Raw genomic sequence first — 19,213 nt, 5'->3', positions numbered from 1 at the left:
TGGGTAAGTGGGATTGTGAAACGACTTAAAATAATTTGACTTGACACATTATTGAACAAAGGGATAAAGAGAGAGATTGTTACAGTGACTAAGAGTTTTGGGCTGAACAAGCGGGAGGAGGCAGGTGCTACTAAACAGGTATGGGGAGGAGGAGGAGCAGATCCGTGGAAGCTGAGGGGCCTTACGTGACGTGCCAATGGAGCAATCATTCATTCACTCTATTCAGCAGGTGATAATTGGGTGCCCGCTTTGTACCAGTCACTGTTTTAGGAACCAGAGATGTAAAACTGAACAAAACAGACAAAAAATTCTTGCCCTCAAGATCTTGCATGGAGAAATAGACAATAAGTAAAATAAATAAGTAAAACATATGTTTTAGAAGTGGTAAATACTATGGAGAGGAGTAAGGCAGGGAAAGGGGACAGTTGGGTTGGAGTTTTAAAAGACATGGTTGGGAAGATCTCATTATTAGATACAGATGTGAAGGAGGCGAGGGAGCAAGCCAGGCACACACAGGGAAGCAGTGTTCCAGGCAGAGGAAACAGCAGATGCCAAGGCCTGGAGGTGGGAATGTGCCTGGCATATTCAAAACACAACATCGAGACTAGTCTAGGCCATTCTAGTGACTTAGAGAATAAGCAAGTGAACACATCGATAAATGAAGATGTCAAACACAGTAATGGAAAAAATTTTCTGGAGTTCAGGAGGGAAACTTGAGCCAGTGATACAGATTCAGGATCAACTCCATAGACATGATGGTTGAAGCCAAGAGACTAGGGAGAGAGGAAAAGAAAGGTAGGTGAAGGACAGACTCTTCTAGACGTCCCAACTGTGGGACGCGAAGGTCACTGAGAGGGAGAAGACGTGCTAGGACATTGTCATGAAGACTTTGCATGAAATTCCACAAACAGGACGGATTTAAGTTTCTTTACTTAGTGAATTTATAAGCTATGATTATTAAAATTATAGTATGGTCAAAATTATCCTGGAAAATATCCCTAGACAGTATCTTGTCTAATTAGAATAAGCTTAGCCAGAATGCTAAGTCCAGCATTGGCAAAGATTCCGCCTCCTTGCAATTTCTTTCAATTCCCTATGTTTTCCTTTTCTATCTCATATTATTAGCTTTGAACACAGGAGAATTAAGTTATTCTAAGCAGTTACTAGGTGAGTACAGATGGTTTTGTGTGGTTGCTGGGTGGCAAGCTCTGCGGCACAGATTTATCCTCATAAATCGAGTTTGTCGAAAGCGTGGAGAATATCCACTTCTTTATGGAAGCTCTGTTTCACCAACCTGTTTTTCTTTCTCTCACCCACTCAACTACAGCAAAGCACCCGAGTGAATGCTCACGTATCATGATCAATAATCTCTTACTTCTCCTGGAAACAACACATTATTTCTTCTGTTTGTTCCTAGGTACTTTTTGTTTGCAATAAATCCAGCTGACGTATGGTTCCATTGATTAAGAGTGTTGAAGCTTAGTGACTGAGGACATACAAGGAAAATATTGCTAGGGGTCAGGTCTAATATATTGCATGGGTTTATTTGTAATACAGATCAAGTAATTTTGATCTCAGTTTATGGACCAAGCAAACTAGTTAAATGTGAGTTACAGCCACAGAACTGAGGGTCTCCTGGTTTCCTCATTGCTACTTCTTTCATTAAGAGGAAGGTTAAGAATGTAGTTGTTGGCAAAACCCTTCTTTGGTCCAAATCCTGTCTTAATTATGCATAATCTTTATGATCATGGGCAAGTTATCGTCACTCCTTAACCTCAATTTCTCTTCTAGCTCCCAGGGCTGTTTGTGAAGATTAAGTGAGATAAGTCACGTAGAGCACATAATGTAGCGTCAGTAGTTATTAACATTTGGGAAGAGGTTAGACTTGCTGTAATAAGTTCACACCCACCAAAAAGAAAGTCCCACAGAGTTGCTTTCGTGTCAACCTAATTACTGGATTCTGAATAAAGGGGTTATAATTATTCATTACTTGTTAAGTGTCCTGGAGGTTCAGGTTGGCATATATGTAATGTGAGGCCACAGAAATCCCAGGTTGAACACGCCAGGCCTTCTCTTTTTCCTCTGGCACTGAAAGATTTTCTGTCATGAAGGAGGTTCGTTAGATTATTTATTTTTATAATGTGAACTCAAGCCTGTGATCACAAAGGGCCCAGCTCACTACCTAAGTCACAAGAAGTTGTAGTGTTTTAACTGTAGAAAAGCTAGAGTAAAATTTCCAACAACTTCCTCTTGCCTGTGTCAGTGTTGATTTCTTAGAATCATGAAATTAATCTGAGTCTGTTCCCTCCCAGGATATAATATGCTATTAAATAACACTTAATCATTAAATGATGGGGAGAGAGGAATCTGTTTTTCGTTTTTATTCAGTATATGCCCTTAAATATTCCCTCTATTTTTTCTTCAGTGACCTTTCCTCGCCTAGCACACAAGTAAAATTATTGCTGTTTTAGTATAAAGATTTGGGTCTGTTCAACTTGAGAATGTCACCTCGGTTTTTATTCCACCAAGCTTCTAGTTTTCTAGAAAACCAAATGGCTGGCTTGTAGTCAGAAACTTCCCGTATCTAACTGACCTGGCTGCCAGACACCCGCATTTTAAAGAGAGTGTGTCTTACTTCAGCTCATTTGGGCATCACATGAGCAGAGTTTCTAAACCCTGGGGGAAAGATATTCTTCAGAGAAGGACAGGTCCAGCATCTCACTCAAAATGTAACTGAGAATATTAAAGCTCCTCTTTGTCTTTTAAGTGCCCCAAATGAAACAAGCATAAAAATGGCAGGGAAGAAAACGTCAGTAATAATGACACTGACTGAATATTTAACCCTGAAAACGTTACAAGGATCCTCCTCAGCACATTTGTTTGTGATGAGTCCCTGCTTAAGTTGTTGGTTTTGGCCTCCTCATTCGCTGATGAGAAGAGTAATTCAATGTAAGTTATGGTATGAAGGTGGATTTCAGCCTGAAGAAGTTTATGCAGAAATCTAGCCAAATGTCCTAATGTTAGGCAAGAATACTCATCAAGTATGCAGAATTCAAAAATATCATATTAAGTGATAGGAATCAGAAAAAATAGATGTTATAATAATTGTAACTATAATAACGTTAAAATAGAATGATTTCTGTCAGTGATGTAAATGAATGGTTTCTTTTGGAAGTGCTACAACTTAGTTTTATGGTTTCCCCTTGGTTCAGTTTTGGAATCTCTAACTAGTACAAAAACTAGGATATGTGGGGGCTTTGATCCATGCTTGATTAACCCAGATAACTGTCCAACTTCTGTTGAGAGGGATTGAAATTTGAATGATTTTTTTATGGCAATAGTATGCCATCTGCTTGGTGTATTTAAAAAAAAGAAAAACAAAACTCTTGTTCTGCTTGCAAGCCTTCACTGTTTTGCTAGATTTCAAAAAACTTTGCAAGTAAGAGATACTGGACTTTGGTGCTTGTATTTCAGCCACTTGGAATACAATACATGGGAGAGCCGAATATTAGTAAGACCCAGCTGGTGAAAACTGTTACATTCCTATACTCTCATTTATGAGACAATCTCTTAAATCTCTCAATTGGTTTCTGGACTGCAATGCAATAATCCCATTGTGTTTGGGAAAAATAGAAGAGCTAGCAGTGACCAATTTACACGAGGGATCATAGGAGTTGAAGTCAAGCAGTGAAGGGAAGAGTAAGCTATTATTTGAAATCCCATGGTGTGTCAGTTAGCTTTTACTGATTAACAAACCACCCCAAACCTTAGTGGTTTAAAACAACGGCCACTTATTTAGCTCACACTTCTGTGCATGAGCAGTTTGGAACGTGCTAGAGATTCTTCTGGTTTAGGCTGGCTTTCGCATATCTGTAGTCAGCTGTTGGTCAGCTCTGCTTCCAGTAATGGGGTGGCTCTTGGCTTGGGTGGCAGGGTTGACTGGTCCAGTTGCCTTTCATCATCAAGTGGGCTTGTTTGGGCTTCTTCACATGGTGGTGGTGGTGGCAAGAGGGGAAGCCCCAATGCACAAAGGATTTTCAAGCCTTTGCTTGTGTCATGTTTGTTAGCACCTCATTGGTCAAAAGGTGGCCCATGGGCAAGGGCTCTCAAACTTACGTGACAAGGTGGGTATGGATTAGTGAGGGGAATCATCTGTGGCCATTTTTCTGACAATGCGTATGGTTTATCAAGTAAGATCAACCATTGAATTAAATGGGGAATCCTGGTTGTATAATTTTGGCACAACCCAAAAGTTGTCACTAAAAAAAATTCTGGAGATGGATCAAAAACAGGCTTAATGTCAAACATAGATATGTTCATCCAAAGTTAATACTTTGTCCAAAAACTTCTGGGGATGCTGTTTGGGTTATCAGGCTTCACGGAATTCAGAGGAAGTTATGAGCTCTCTGCTTGGAGTTACGTAGTTTGCATTAGGAAGTGCTGAGAATCTTTGTTTAGGTTCTAGTATGGCTATCTCAGGCAGTTCAGTGTGATCCATCCAATCCTTCTGTGCCTAGAGTCTTAGTAAAAGTGTGTAGTTTTAGCTTAAATGCTTTAAGTGTGAATATAATTATATCATAGATGACTTTTAGTGGAGTGGTAGTTATAAAGACAAGTTAGAATAAGATATTGCATTTCTAAAGGATTGAGGGGCTGGCCCAGTGGCGCAGCAGTTAAGTTCGCACGTTCCGCTTCTGGGCGGCCTGGGGTTCGCCGGTTGGGATCTAAGTGTGGACATGGCACCGCTTGGCAAAAGCCCTGCTGTGGTAGGTGTCCCACATATAAAATAGAGGAAGATGGGCAGTAGTTAGCTCAGGGCTAATCTTCCTCAAAAAAAAAAAAAGAAAAGGATTGAGAATTATTGATTCATGGAGCTAAAAGAGGCAATTTTCCATCCCTGCCTGATACTGTAGTGAGGCCAGAGTGTGACCCCTGTAACACATTTTCGGAAATGGGCAGAAACTGCTCTTAGGTGATAAGATTCATCTGAATTAAAAAAAAGGTGCAATCACTACGCCACCCCTCCATCCACCCCAGCCCACTCTACCCAAAACTTTAGTACTTCAGAAAATTCTAGAAGATCAAATTTATTTGGTTTTAAGAAGAGAAACTAATTTTGTTCTCATCTAAATAATTAGCACCAATTATCTAAAGTTAAATTATTTTCCCACTTAGTATTTCAAGTAAAAACTTTCTTTTCTACATTAAAACTTCCCTAAGTGACTCTTTCTTTGACGACTGCTCAGTGATTCGTTCCACATCTTTTAAGGAATTTGTCAATTTTCAATCCCCTTTGTTTAAAAAAAATTTTATTGAGTTAATAATAGGTTACAATCTTGTGAAATTTCAGTTGTACATTATTGTCTGTCAGTTGTGTTGTAGGTGCACCACTTCACCCTTTGTGCCCACCCCCCATCCCCCCTTTCCCCTGGTAGCCGCTAATCTATTCTCTTTGTCCATATGTTTAAATTCCTCATATGAGTGGAGTCATACAGAGATTGTCCTTCTCTATCTGGCTTATTTCACTTATCAATCCCCTTTTATGTTTCTTTCTTTCTATCACGTACCTGTTGCTCCAGAATTGGTTTGAGTGTCAAGCACGAATAAAACGCTGGATGCAGCGCAGCCTCAGTAATTAGTGTGACTTGGGGAGGTTGATTTGAAGTGGTGAAAGGTATGAACTGAAGTCACTGTGAAGAGAAAAACACTTATAGAATTATGTTTCCACACTGTGTTGAGCTCTTTGGATGTTTAAAAAACAGTAAAAGTCAATGGTACCCGACTTGGAAAAATTTAAACTCCATTTCAAGACCTGCTTATGAAAAATACCTAGGAAAAAAATCTGCACTGCTTAGCTAGAGGGGGTGGAATGGGATTCAGAGAAGAGCAACTCCATAAAAATGACTAGGAAAATAAGTCTTTCTTCAAGGAGGTAGGACTTGAGTAGAAACTCATCGGAAGTGGGAATTCTCAAGGTGAAATGACTAAGGAATTGAGATCCTAAATCATAGCTGTTGGAGTCCTACGCATGAGAAGCATCTCTAGGGTCTAGATTCTGCTCTGTTAGAATGCACTCCAAAGTGTGAGGTGATGAGGCACCAAGGAAGAAGGGCCAAGTCAGGAATCAAACTACCATGGGATGCCCAGGGGCCAAAAGCAGAGAGGACAGATGAAAGGAGGGGGTCCTACTGGGGAATGATGGGATCCGGTGGCGGATACATAAATAGAGCTGGAGTAAGGAGGGCCTTGACTACCCAAAGGAAGATCTTGGGTGTGATTTGTATACATAAGGAACTCAGGAATGCTTGAAAAGAGATACTTTTTAAGATTGGAGCACTGAACATATAATTATTGACTGAAGATGGCAGTGAGCGCCTGAAGGGACAGCCTACCAAGCTGCTTTGATGACCGGATAAGGCTAATTAGAAACCTGCTTGTTACTTATATGCCATTGGTAGCAGTTGAAATTTATTCTCTGTTGGTTGCCCAATTCTTCTGCAATCTTGTTAATACTTGCAATTGCCTCAGTAATTCCTTTTGCACATATGGTACAAGTAGAAGCTTCTGATTCTCCAGTTCAAAACACCAATTTCAAGTTAGTGCTGTCTGAATCCAGAAAGCATGACTTACGTTGAATAGTCATCTTAGAACACTGGAGAGCTAAAGAACAGAATTAATTTCTGCATTTCCATTGCAGGCGGTCTTAATAATCAGAGTGCTGTTTTTGCAGAAAAGGTAGTGTCACAGACTGAATTGCGTCATTCCCCCCTCCCCACAGATTCTTATGTTGAGGTCCTAACCCCAGTGTGACTATTCTTGGAGACAGGGCCTTCAGGGAGGTAACTAGGGTCACATGGGTCATAAGGGTGGGGGCCTCAGCCAATAAGATTGGTGTCTTTGTGAGGACAGAGAGAGACATCAGAGAGCTCTCTCTGTGTAAGTACAGAGGAGAGGCCATTGAGGACACAGTGAGAAGGTGGCCATCGAGAAGCCAGGGAGAGAGACTTCACCAGAAATTGAATTTTCTGACATCTTGATCTCGGACTTCTGGCTTCCAGAACTACGGGAAAATAAATTTCTGTTGTTTAAGCCTCCCGGGCTGTGGTGCTTTGTTATGGCAGCCCTAGCAATCTAACACAGGTAGGAACCCTCAAAATGAAAAACATCAGGGCATGTGAACTGTGGCTTATAGCTGATTGACTTGCCTTGTTGTCTGTACTGGGTTCTAGGCATGGGAAGCGCCTAGGGTTGCAGGTTTCTATTAGAATTTCTTTAAAGAGTGTGAGGTCCCAGATCTTGACTTTGTCATCCTCGTGTACATATAGCTCTCCAATGTCAGGGAATAATTTCTTGACAATACATTGACAAGGACTATTGTAAATTTTGGTCATCAGTGAGAAATTCAGGAGAAAATTTCCCCGAGGAAATCTACACTTCTGTGCAGACGAGAGTAGTTATGTTTCTTAAAACAGAGTATTGATTCAGGGGCTCTGATTGAAGCTGGTGAGTCCTGCTCTCTTGACAACAGCAGGGACTGACGCAGTTATTTGTGTAGTGGGTAGATAGTCATTTGGTTGAGGGGTATTACTTGATGCTATGCCAACAAGCTCTTTCTCCTGATCAAATCTGTATTGCAATTTGTATGTGTATAATAGTTGGTTTCCAGGCAGAATCAATAGGATTTTGAAAGGTAATTCTCACCTATGTTTCCTAGAATGCTTTCAGGTTTTCCATCCCCTTAAAAATCAATTTGTGTGATTCTAAGGTTAAAGCTGGTCTGCCAGAAACTATTTTGTGCCACAGGATGTATAATAATAATAATATTGTCTCCCTCCTTTCTTTCCAAAATGATAGCTGTTTTGAGTCTCTTTGCCATAGGAAAAATCTATTAATTCAAGCAGAATCTATTAAGATATCTTGCTTTCAAGCTTTTAAAAAATTTTATTTTAGTAGCATAGTTACTGTAGTTTCAAGATCAGTTCTGGTCTTTGGAACGGAAGGAGTTCTGCCTTACCTGGGATGATTGTAACTTGGAATTGGTATTCTCTGTGTGGCTTTTGCCCAAATGCTGCTTATTTCTCTCCTAGCGTATTTTATGGACTTTTCAGATGCCTTCCTCCCACCCCACCCCCCAACTTGGCCGAGAGCCTTCAGCATTTCCTGAAGTTGGCTTGGTATTCCCTGGCTGATCCCTTTTGATGCTCACTCTTGTCTATGCCACACAGTCTCTTTCTGCATGGCTCGCTTCATCTTTCCAGCAGTCCTCTGGGGCAGGGTCCCTTAGAGGTCACTCAAGCCTGACCGTCTTCTGCTGTGTCCACTCTAGCCCTTTGGATACACGCCCCCTTGGCTCACTGTGGGTGCAAGTGCAGCTTTCTTTCATCCCAGCCTTCTCTTCCTGCTCCTGCAGTTGAAAGCCACTCCGGCCAGCCTCTCACCTTGAGATTTTCCAGGTAGGAGCACGCCCCAGTATCTGCACTCTGAGGCCTCAGAGGACACAGGTTAGATTCTCCCCTGTGGCTGGACCAGGCTGACTAAAACATGCCTACTTCCCAGTAACATTCCCCTGGGCGACCCGCCTCATTGTTCACCCTTCGTCCTCCCAGCAATCACCACCATTCTCTCTGAGTAGTTCTCTGACAGCCCTGTCCTTTGGCTAGTGGCAGGGCGTGGTACTCCTCTAATGAGGGTTGGGGTGGGAAAGCTTGACACTCTGACACTTCTGTTCAAAGGGCTCACCAATAACCTTAAATAATTTCTTAGCTTTCTTCCCTGTATCCTGGAGATTGGTGATGTGACAAGGATTGTAGATTTCATTTTTTTGGAAGCTTCTTAGCTGGTCCTGTATGTGTATTTCACACCTCTCTTTAGAATGCAGGGATCCCAAAAACCTATTAGTTTCAGCTGAGACTAGGAAATGTGCCATTTAACATTCTATTTCAAGAAGAATGATTGGAATTGAGAAGGGGAGGGAAATGTCATAAGATTAATCAAAATGAAATCTAAATACAAGCCATCAACAACTTACGAGCAAAGTAGAAAAGCATAACAGAAAAAATACGTTTTAGTATTCTGACCATTGCAATGCATGATGCTGGGGAGAGTTAAGCATAGATAATAAATACACCATATGCTGTCTTACGCACCTATTTCGAGAGCTCTTTATAGGACACATACATGAAGTGCCAAACACCAGGGAACATATTAGAAAGGAGAACTTAGCTGAGCATTCACACTGCAAGAGCAGCATTGGATTCTTGGGTTTATTGTCACATCTAAGGTGACAGGATTGTTAATTGGGTTTACAATTAAATATGTGTAAATGAATGAGTGAAATGCACTAAAATTTTATAAATAATGAAAATTTGATAGAACAGTAGCAGGTATTCTTTTTAGATAAATTTTTATTTTTGAGTAGTTTTGGATTCATAAAAGAGTTGCAAAGATAGTTTCCCAAGTACTCTGTACCCAGTTTCTCCTACTGTTAACATTTTATGTTAGTATGACACATTTGTTACAAGTAGTGTATATAATTAGTGATACATTATTATTAATGCTTTATTCAGATTTCCACAGTTTTTAACCTAGTGGTCTTTTTCTGTGCTCGGCTCCCATCGGGATACATCATATTTAGCTGTCATGTCTCCTCAGGCTCCTCTACAGCGTCAGTTTCTCAGACTTTCTTTGTTCTTGATGACCTTCACAGGTCTGGGGAATATTGCTCAGGTGTTCTGTAGAATGCTCTTCAGTTTGGATTTCTCCTGATTAGACTGGGGATATGGGTTTTCAGAGGAAGACCGCAGAGGTAAAAAGCTGTTCTCATCACATCATGTTAAGGCTATGTGCTGTGATGATTGCTTGTCACTGTTGATATTAGCCTTGATCGCCTGGCTGAGGTAGTGTTTGTCAGGTTGCTCTACTGGTGCAGTCACTTTCTTCCCCCTTTCTGTAATACTCTTCTGAAGGCGGTCACCATGCACAGCCCCTACTAAGCAGTGAGGAGCTATGCTCTATCTCTTTAAGAGGACGCTATCCACATAGATTATCTGGAATTATGTAAGGCAGTTTTCCTATTCCACCTCATCTACCCATTTATTCAATAATCTGTTTATATCACTGTGGAATCATGGATACTTATTTCATACTTTGGGCTATTATCCAATACTTCATTATTTATTTTGTTGCTAAAATTGTTCCAGCTTTGGCCCTTGGGAGCTCTGTCAGTCGGCTCCTGTGTCCCTTTGACATACTCCCATCACTGTGTTTTTGAACACATCGTTGCTTTCTGGAGCTATAAATGCTTTAGGCTCATCTTGTATATTCTGTGCCCCAGCCCTGGAATCAGCCATTTCTCTAAGGAGCCCCAGTTCCTTTTATTGGAGAATGGTATTAGAAAGCAAGATCTGGGCACCGGGTGTGTTCATTGCTACTTGGGACTGTTGTATTTTTAAACTTTGGAATTTTTGTGTCAGAAACAAAGTAAACAGTTGTAATGGTTGTGCCTGTGGATCTGTCTGTGAGGGTCAGAGATCAATGAAGAAATTTCCAGCAACACTGGCACCTGGAGACCACAATCTGAGAGAGGTTTTAAGTTTTAAAGTTGAAGATCGTCAAGGCAATTAGGATAGACTTTCTGGGTCGGGGGTGGAGCCTTTTGCTTTGAGGAAAAGTAGGAAATGTTCCAACCTTCAAGAGCTGAATTTCTCGAGACTGGGAGGGTACAGAAGTGGTTGTTTCATGAGTGTTAAGTCCTGTGTCCTACTTATGTGTAGCCCCAAAGAGATGGCAGGACCTTGGATGGGGACCTGGTGTGTACCTACTATGTGTGGGGGCCTTGGGTACATCAGAAGTCACCACAGCAGAGTCTGGTGTGAGGGAAATATGGTGACGGTGGAAGAAGACATCTTCAATTGTCTATATACTCTGGGAAAGGAGAATGGACTGAGAATGAGGGCTCTCTCCCATGTTTTTCTGGAATGCATAAACCCTAAGTTCATTTATATTTCTCAGTGTATTCATTGCAGACAGCAATATTTATTTCTTCTTAAAAAATAAAAACCATACAACGTGATGATTATAGTTAATACTGTTGTGATATATAGGAGATATATCTTGATATATAGGAAAGTTGCTAAGAGAGTAAATCCTAAGAGTCCTCATCACAAGGAGAAAATTTTTTTCTTTGTTCTTTACTTCTTATTTTATCAATGAGATGAGGGATGTTAGCTGAACATATTGTGGTAATCATTTCACAATATCTACAAATCAAACCATCACGCTGTATGCCTGAACCTTACAGTAGTCCCCCATTATCCGTGGTTTCAGTTACTCGCTGTCAACTGCAGTCTGGAAGCAGATGACCCTCCTTCTGATGTATGATCAGGTCAGTAGTAGCCTAAAGTTATGTCACAGGCCTATGTCATTTGCCTCACTTCATCTCATCACGGAGGCATTGTATCGTTTCACATAATCACAAGGAGAAAGGTGAGTACAGTATAACAAGATATTTTGAGAGAGAGAGATCACATTCACATAACATTTGTTATGGTGTATTGTTATAATTGTGGTGTTTTATTAGTCATTGTTTTAATCTCTTACTGTGCCTAGTTTATAGATTAAACTTTATCATAAGTATGTCTGTATAGGAAAAAACATGGGGCTCAGTACTATCCGAGGCTTCAGGCATCCACTGGGGGTCTCGGAATGCAGCCCCGATGGATAAAGGGGGACTACTGTATACGGTGATGTATGCCAGTTATTTCTCAATAAAACTGGAAAATAATTCTTAAAAAAAATTAAAAACCAGTCAGCCTAAATTTTAGAAAGTGTGTCTATATACTTTCAATTTTCATGAGTTTCCTGTTTTCTATGTGCTTTTGTTGGAAATGTATCTAACAAACATCTAAATGACAGATGCAGGTGGTTGCTAGAGCTTTCCTGTGTTTGGCACACTGGGATAAGGTCAGGAACTTGGAGCAACAAAATAGATTAAAATGGAGAGGGGTAATGTTCTGGTTACTATTGCTGCATAAGACGTCACCCCCAAAATGTACTGGCTCAAACGACCGTTTTATTTGCTCACAATTTTGTGGGCAAATACTTCGAGAATGGCTTGAGTAAACAGTTTCAAACCTTTGCTATCAGATGTCAGCTGAAAAGAAGTCATCTGAAAACTCAAGTCAACTGGACATGCGATGGCTCACTTTCGTGGCAGTTGATGCTGGCCGTCAGTGAGGAGCTCATCTGGGGCCATCAATTGGAGCACTGGCCTGAACTCCCCAGCATGGTGGTCTCAGGGTAGATAGGTTTCTTTAGTATGGTGGCTGGCTTCCTCCAGAGTGAGCATCCCAAGAGTACCAGGTGGAAAACTGATGGTCTTTTCTGACCTAGCCTAGGAAGTCAGAGTACAATTTTGTCTGACTCTATTAGTCTAGGCAGTCACAAACCCACCCAGATTCAAAAAAAGAGGGCATAGACCTCACTTTAAGATGGGAGTAGTATCTTATAGTTTGGGGGCTATGTTTTAAAATTACTGCAAGCAACAGCGTGTTTTCAATTTTAAATATATTTCTTACCCTAGTCTACGTAAGTGTGTCTGTCTAGGATTTCAATTTTGGTTTTGAATGTCATAGAACAGTGTTGACTTGTTCCATCTCTTTGAAACGTGGGCTAATGTCCAGGGATGAGTCATAAGACACAAGGTGGAAGATGGCATGGCTCTTATGACTAGGAGTGTGCACGAGGCATGGCCGTGCACGAGGCATTGTGAAGAGCCTGGGCTTTGGTGAGCCCCACACTCTGCCACTTCCTGACTATGTGACCTAAGCAAGTTACTTAATTTTATGAATTGACATTTTCTTATCTGTAAAATGAGGACAATTAAAGTCTTCACTCATCAATTTCTTCATACAACTATTGGGCATCTATTTTGCACCAAATTTACAGCATTATGGAGAGAATTATGCAGGAGAAGTGCTTGTCACAGTGTCTGGAACATGGCTAGAAAGCAACAAATGTTTTAACTATGATTAGAATAAAGTAGTAATAGTAATATTTTGGCAACATAACGTAGATGAGGAGTTAGAGGAACCTCTGAGTCAGCCTGAGACCCACCCAGTGGACCAGAGGAACCAATGTAATGGTCAACAGAAACCGTGGAGCTGTTACCAAGGTTGATGAGATTTCGTGTTCAGGGAAGAGGTTTTGGGTGGAGTCAAGCAACAATCAGAACCTCGGCTTCTGTGGGCAGATAGGGGGTGCTCAACCTATGGGCAGAGCATCGGGGCGGGGGATCCTCAATCACACGTGGGCACGAGGTCTTGCTCCCTGAGGCCCATTAGGTATCCGCTGGTGTTATGGGCTAAGTTGCATCCCCCCAGATTCATATATTGAAGCCCTAACCCCCAGTACCTCAGAATGTGATCGTATTTGGTGATCAGGCCTTTAAAGAGGTAATTGAGTTAAAAAGAGGCAATTAGGGTGGGCCCCAATGCAATCTGACTGGTGTCCTTACAAGAAGAGGACATCTGGACACACAGACATCAGGGGAAAGACCCTGTGAGGACACAGCCAGAAGGGGTCCATGTGCAAGGCAGGGAGAGAGGCCTCAGGAGACACCAAAACTGCGGGCACCTCAATCTGGGACTTCCAGCCATGAGGAAATAAATTCCTGTTGCTTAAGCTGGCCAGTCTGTGGCATTTTGTTACGGCAACCCTGGCTGACCTATACAGACATTGGGCTGGGATGTGGGGGCAGGTAGAATAAGGGAGGCAGGGAGGAACCAAAAGAGGAGCCTGGGACCAGGAATGGGAGTCTCCAGGGGCAAGAAGAGCTGCACTACAGGGAGCATGGGTCTCAGGTCTGACTGGCAGCAAAGATGACCTCGGGAGCCACACAGCCCCCCTTAGACTATTGAACTGGACTAGACAGTGGGCCTCAAAAATGGTTGTTTGGGAGGTAGAGTCCTCTGGGCCTTCGTGTTGGAAGTTATTGATAGACTTACCTGAGAAGGGCTGGGGAACACAGGGATTCCAGAGATGACGTGGTGGGGATGGGAGTGGGAGTGGATCATGGGGGCTCATCAGCGATTTAATTGGGTATGGCATTAGCTGACCATAAATTTGGCTTATTTCAGGGTTGTGATTTTCCTTTGGGTCAGAAGCATGATTTTATGCTTTGCAGGGTATGCATGAGTACGTGTGGGCATGTGTGTTTATATAAAACTGTATGGGACTCAGGAATATATTTTAGTTAAGTTTATTTTAGTCTTAAGGCAATCTGAGTGGTTAGTGCACTTACTTGTATTTTTCTGTTGTCTGCACTTTTAAACCTGCCGTCTCTCAACATTTGATAATTTAATTTGAACAATTCTGGTTTTCTGTGTCAAATTCAGATAATATATCATTCAGTAGACCATCCTTATAGAATCTGGTACAGTTGGCAAATTTTAAATTAAGAACAAAATCCACACCCTAGTTACTAAATTTGGTAAGTCAAATGTTAGGTGAAACTAGTTGATGTCATAGCTGTTTGACATTCTAAAAATTTATCCCAGTAATGATTTGTTTTGGGTTTATGTCATTGCCTAAATGTTTTTGATGCAGTCTTGTATGTCATTTCTTCTTTTATTTACCTATATTATCCCCAAAGCCAATCTTTCTAGTGTTCAGGCATATTATGAAGTAGATTAGTAGGCCATGAGAAATAATTCATATTGTACATTGGATAATAACATTATGGCCAGTAGAGGGCATCAAGGAATTGTAACAGTACAGGCTTTGATAAGACAAAAATATCGGTGTCAAAAAATATTGCAGGACGATTTCAGCCCAAGCATCTGTATTAAAATAATTCCATGATGCAAATGTGTTTGAAGCATCCTGATTACATGACTGAGTGATAATTTTGGGTCTCAATCACTGTAGACGTACCTCAGTTATACATTTTGAAATAAGAGTAACACATGTTAAAAAGGAAAGAAAACGGTTGAATTTTGACATTCTTAGGAAAAACACAAAGTGTTATACTTCAAAATAAATAGTACGATTTCTAAATTTTGAAATACGTACATAACAACCTTTTAGTGCCTCCCTTTCCTCATCTCTTAAAAGTGGGAGATGGAGGAAATGCTCTTCAAGGCCCTTTCTGGTTATATCATAATGTGACCAGGAGTCTATTTGTCTTCTGGGAACACCACTGCCAACAGGAGAATTCAGATGCGTCCTGTCCATCAGCCACTGGAGGGCTCCCTGAAACCAGTCAGAACTTGGATTAAAAGTGCCAGGCTGTTTCCGGACATTGTGTGTCTGATTTCTTAGCATTATTTATCAAAATAGAACTTGTATTGCATTGTGTTATCTTAGGCAGTTTTAGAGATTTTCTGACTGTACTTCCTTCCTCTTCAATCTCTCTCTCTGGCTTCGTAATTCACCTTTTTGATTATTATGTCATTGAACTCCCACAACAACCTCGGGAGTAAGTATTTTTACCCTTATTTTTATAAATGAAGAAACCGAGGCTCTGAGAGATTGAGCAACTTTTCCCGATGTCACTTAATAATTTTGGGATGGAAATTTGAATCTGCGTTGTCCTACCCCATGTTCAGTATTTTTTCAGCCTACCAGAGTAAGTCCCAACCTAATTCCAAATATGTTACTTGAGAGAAGTAACTTATTAAACTATAATCACTCATGGATGTATTTTCAAAAATCATACGGTTTTAGAGGTGCAAGGAATTAGCTGTTCTAATTCCCCATTAGCAAAAATGCTTATGGCTTTCTCCGTATCGCCACCTCTCATTTCATCTTCTGTCTCTTGTGTTGGTCTCATTAGCTCAGTCTCCTTCAAAGAGCAGAGAATATGGCCAGTTGGTTCTGACTTTTACAATTCTCAGGGGCCGTGCATAAACCTCAGGAAAGGACTTTGGCCAGGCCTTGGCACATGCCCACCCCTCTCTGGGGGTGCTGGTCAGGTGCTCGCTGTGTGACAGCCTCCCTGGAGCCACATGAAATGGGGGCTGGGGGACATCTCTGAGCTATTGAGGAAGCTGTTTCCAGAGGAACAGAGAAATAAAATGGCTTCTGAGGATGGGCTGTTGGCCCCGGTGGGTGCTACAGGGAAGGTCTGTGGGCAGCTGGCAGCAACAGGAGGCCCCTGGTGTCTGATGGTTTTCAAAAGAGTGGAGAACACAGAAACAGGGGCTGGCCCCGTGGCTGAGTGGTTAAGTTTGTGCGCTCCGCTGCAGGCGGCCCAGTGTTTTGTTGGTTTGAATCCTGGGCGCAGACATGGCACTGCTCATCAAACCACGCTGAGGCAGCGTCCCACATGCCACAACTAGAAGGACCCACAACGAAGAATATACAACTATGTACTGGGGGGCTTTGGGGAGAAAAAGGAAAAAAATAAAATCTTTAGAAAAAAAAAAAAAGAGTGAAGAACACAGAAACAAATTTCACTGATCCAACTCCTTTTCTGGGGGCCAGTCGATGAATGTAACCAAGGGCAAGTGTAGGAGAGGCCCAGAGAGTCTTTCGGTGGTGCTAAGGATCGATCCTCAGAAATAGTCTGTAAGATAATTTTTGGTTACCAACGTAACAAAAGCCAAGGAGTGCAAAACTGTAATTCTTGGCTTTCTTGACAGTGAGGGCCAATCCTTCGTGTCAGGAGGTGTGATGGGCCTGCTCGCCTGGAGCTCATGCTCTCTGTGGGGACATTTACCAGGACACACACGGCTGAGAATTACTGCTTCCTGGAGGGGTGCAAGCTCCAGAATCTGGTCTGGGGGAGCTCTGGAAGGCACGTGAGCCACTTTTCAGGAGGCTGACTTAGGTGCACATTTAAACAACTTCTGTTAATGGTATAGGTATAAATCTTGGAGCTCACCCACACGTTTTGGATTCTTTATACTATATTAAAATGCAAAGTGAATAGCAAAGTAAAATGCAAAAAGTGTCTTTTATTGATGTCTCAGTATCACCTGGTTTTTGTTTCCGTGTCTTGCTGTTGCATCTGTTAGGAGCCTGGGTTTGCAAGGTCCCCTACAGGAAGGAGCAACTTTCCTCCTTTTCCCATTTCTTTCTGTTTCTCTTTCCTTTTCATTTCATTTAGAAAGACAAAGTGCCAAAGCATTTCCATCATCTCAGGACCCAGGTAAGTTAAATTCTCCTAACTCAGGTCCTCGATTTGTTGTTGCCTGAAGAGGATCTTTAAGATCTAGAGTTTTGTTTGTTTGTTTTTTGTGAGGAAGATTGGCCCTGAGCTAACATCTGTTGCCAATCTTCCTCTTTTTGCTTGAGGAAGATTGTTGCTGAGCTGACATCTGTGCGAATCTCCCCCTATTTTTTGTATGCAGGAGGCCATCAGAGCATGGCTTGATGAGTGACGTGTTGGTCCGCGACTGGGATGCGAACCTGGGAGTCTCGGGCTGCCGAAGTGGAGCACGTGAACCTAACCCTACGCCACCTGGCTGGCCCCTAAGACCTCGAGATGTTATTAGGACAACAAAAAGGATTAGTTGAGAAGATAGGAACCCATGGGATAAAGTACATTTATTGAGAGAATAGCTAAGCATAAATACACACAGAAAATTATTTAAAAATTACTGGTGTAACTTAATTTTTGGCCAGGGATTAAATGCTAATTCCTCTACACTGTGCTGTGGGCGAAACAATGACAGCCTGAGAGCCCAGGCGAGTGCTCTGTCCTGGCCTTGTTCCCTTATCTTTTATCATGCTGCTTCCACGTGTGTGCTTGAGGTCCAAGTGTGGAAGCTTGTCCTCACTGCCTCTCTGCCTCAAAGACGCTTTCTGATTTTCCGCATCAGCCCCGTCCAGGTTCTGCGAGTACGATTGTATTGTGCTTCTGGTTTCTTTTTCTGTTATTAATTGCTATTGCTCAAATGATGAAATGCAAGAGATTTCCTTCTCCTGCCAACTTCTCTTCAAATAGCTTTGGAGGAGAATGGCCTAGACCAAGTGACGTGACTCTGTGTTATGCAGAGTGTGGTCCCTAGAGCGGCACCATCAGCATCACCTGGGAATTTGTTAGAAATGCACAACCTTGGGCGTCACTCCAGATCTATCAAATCAGAAGGATGAGAAATATTGCCTTTTACTGCACTTTAACACACTGTTGGAAAATGCTACTTAAGTGATCTCTCTTCCATTAGACTGAAATCTGAGCCCGGGAAGGAATCTGTATTGTCTACTTCATCATTGAATATCTGGGACCAGCATAAGCCTTGGCAGATAGTAGGTGCTTGGTAAATGTTTGTTGAATGATAAATGAGTGGATATCTGCTGGAATGAAGGTTGTTTGCTTAACTGAGCTAGTAAGTAACCAACATGTTTAGAGTGGCTCAAGGAAAGAATAGTGCTCACAGTGGAGACAAATGAGGTGTGTAATTAACACCTCTGATCTTAGTGTTATTTCCTAGAAGAGATTTTTCTGCCCAGTTCTCTGTGATTAAACAAGGGTAGACAATTTCCATCGTGGGAAAGGATTGGTCTATTTGGCAAAGCAGGTGACTCTTGCTCTACTCTACTGTGTTCTCGAATTGCGAGATTTATGATCTGCTGCTGAAATTACCACACTGCCCTTGGCAGTCTGAAACTTTGCTCTCTTTCAATTTTAAAAGGTCGTCTTCCAGGTAGTCTACTGATTAGTCTGTCCTCCAGTTTATCTCTGAAGTCTGAGATTCCCCCACCCTCCCCTTCCCCTGACTTTCCTTCTGTTCCGTACTACAGACTCCCCCTTACTGCTCTCTGGCTTATGTCAACACCTGTCTACCTGGTCTTCATTCTTCCATTCTCTTTTATTCAAGGATGTTTTCAAAACTGCAGGTCTGATCGTGTTCCCGTTTAGTTAAAAACCTTGGGTGATTTTCTGCTGCCTGTAGGACAAGATCTAATGTCCTTAGTGAGGCATTCGAGGCCCGTCATGGACATGCCCGCCCAGACAGCCTCCTCCGCTGCCTTCCTCCTACTGCACACTCTGGTCACTTCTCATTCCCAGAACACCATTTGTATCTTTGCATCTCCATGCTTTCGTTCATGCTGTTTGTCTGAATGAATTGTCAGCCTACTGAACTCGCATCACGTTCCAGTTCAAAGTTTCAGTGAAAGCTCCTCTCCCTTATCTCCCACAGAACCGCTTATTTCTTTTTCTGCGCTCACCCAGCACATTGTGCTTCTCTCCATTACACAGGGTATCACA

Source organism: Equus przewalskii, chromosome 9 (assembly GCF_037783145.1).
Source record: "Equus przewalskii isolate Varuska chromosome 9, EquPr2, whole genome shotgun sequence".
In the NCBI taxonomy this organism is placed as follows: Eukaryota; Metazoa; Chordata; class Mammalia; order Perissodactyla; family Equidae; genus Equus; species Equus przewalskii.
The sequence above is the reverse complement of the archived record's forward strand: the minus strand, read 5'-3'. Positions refer to the sequence as shown.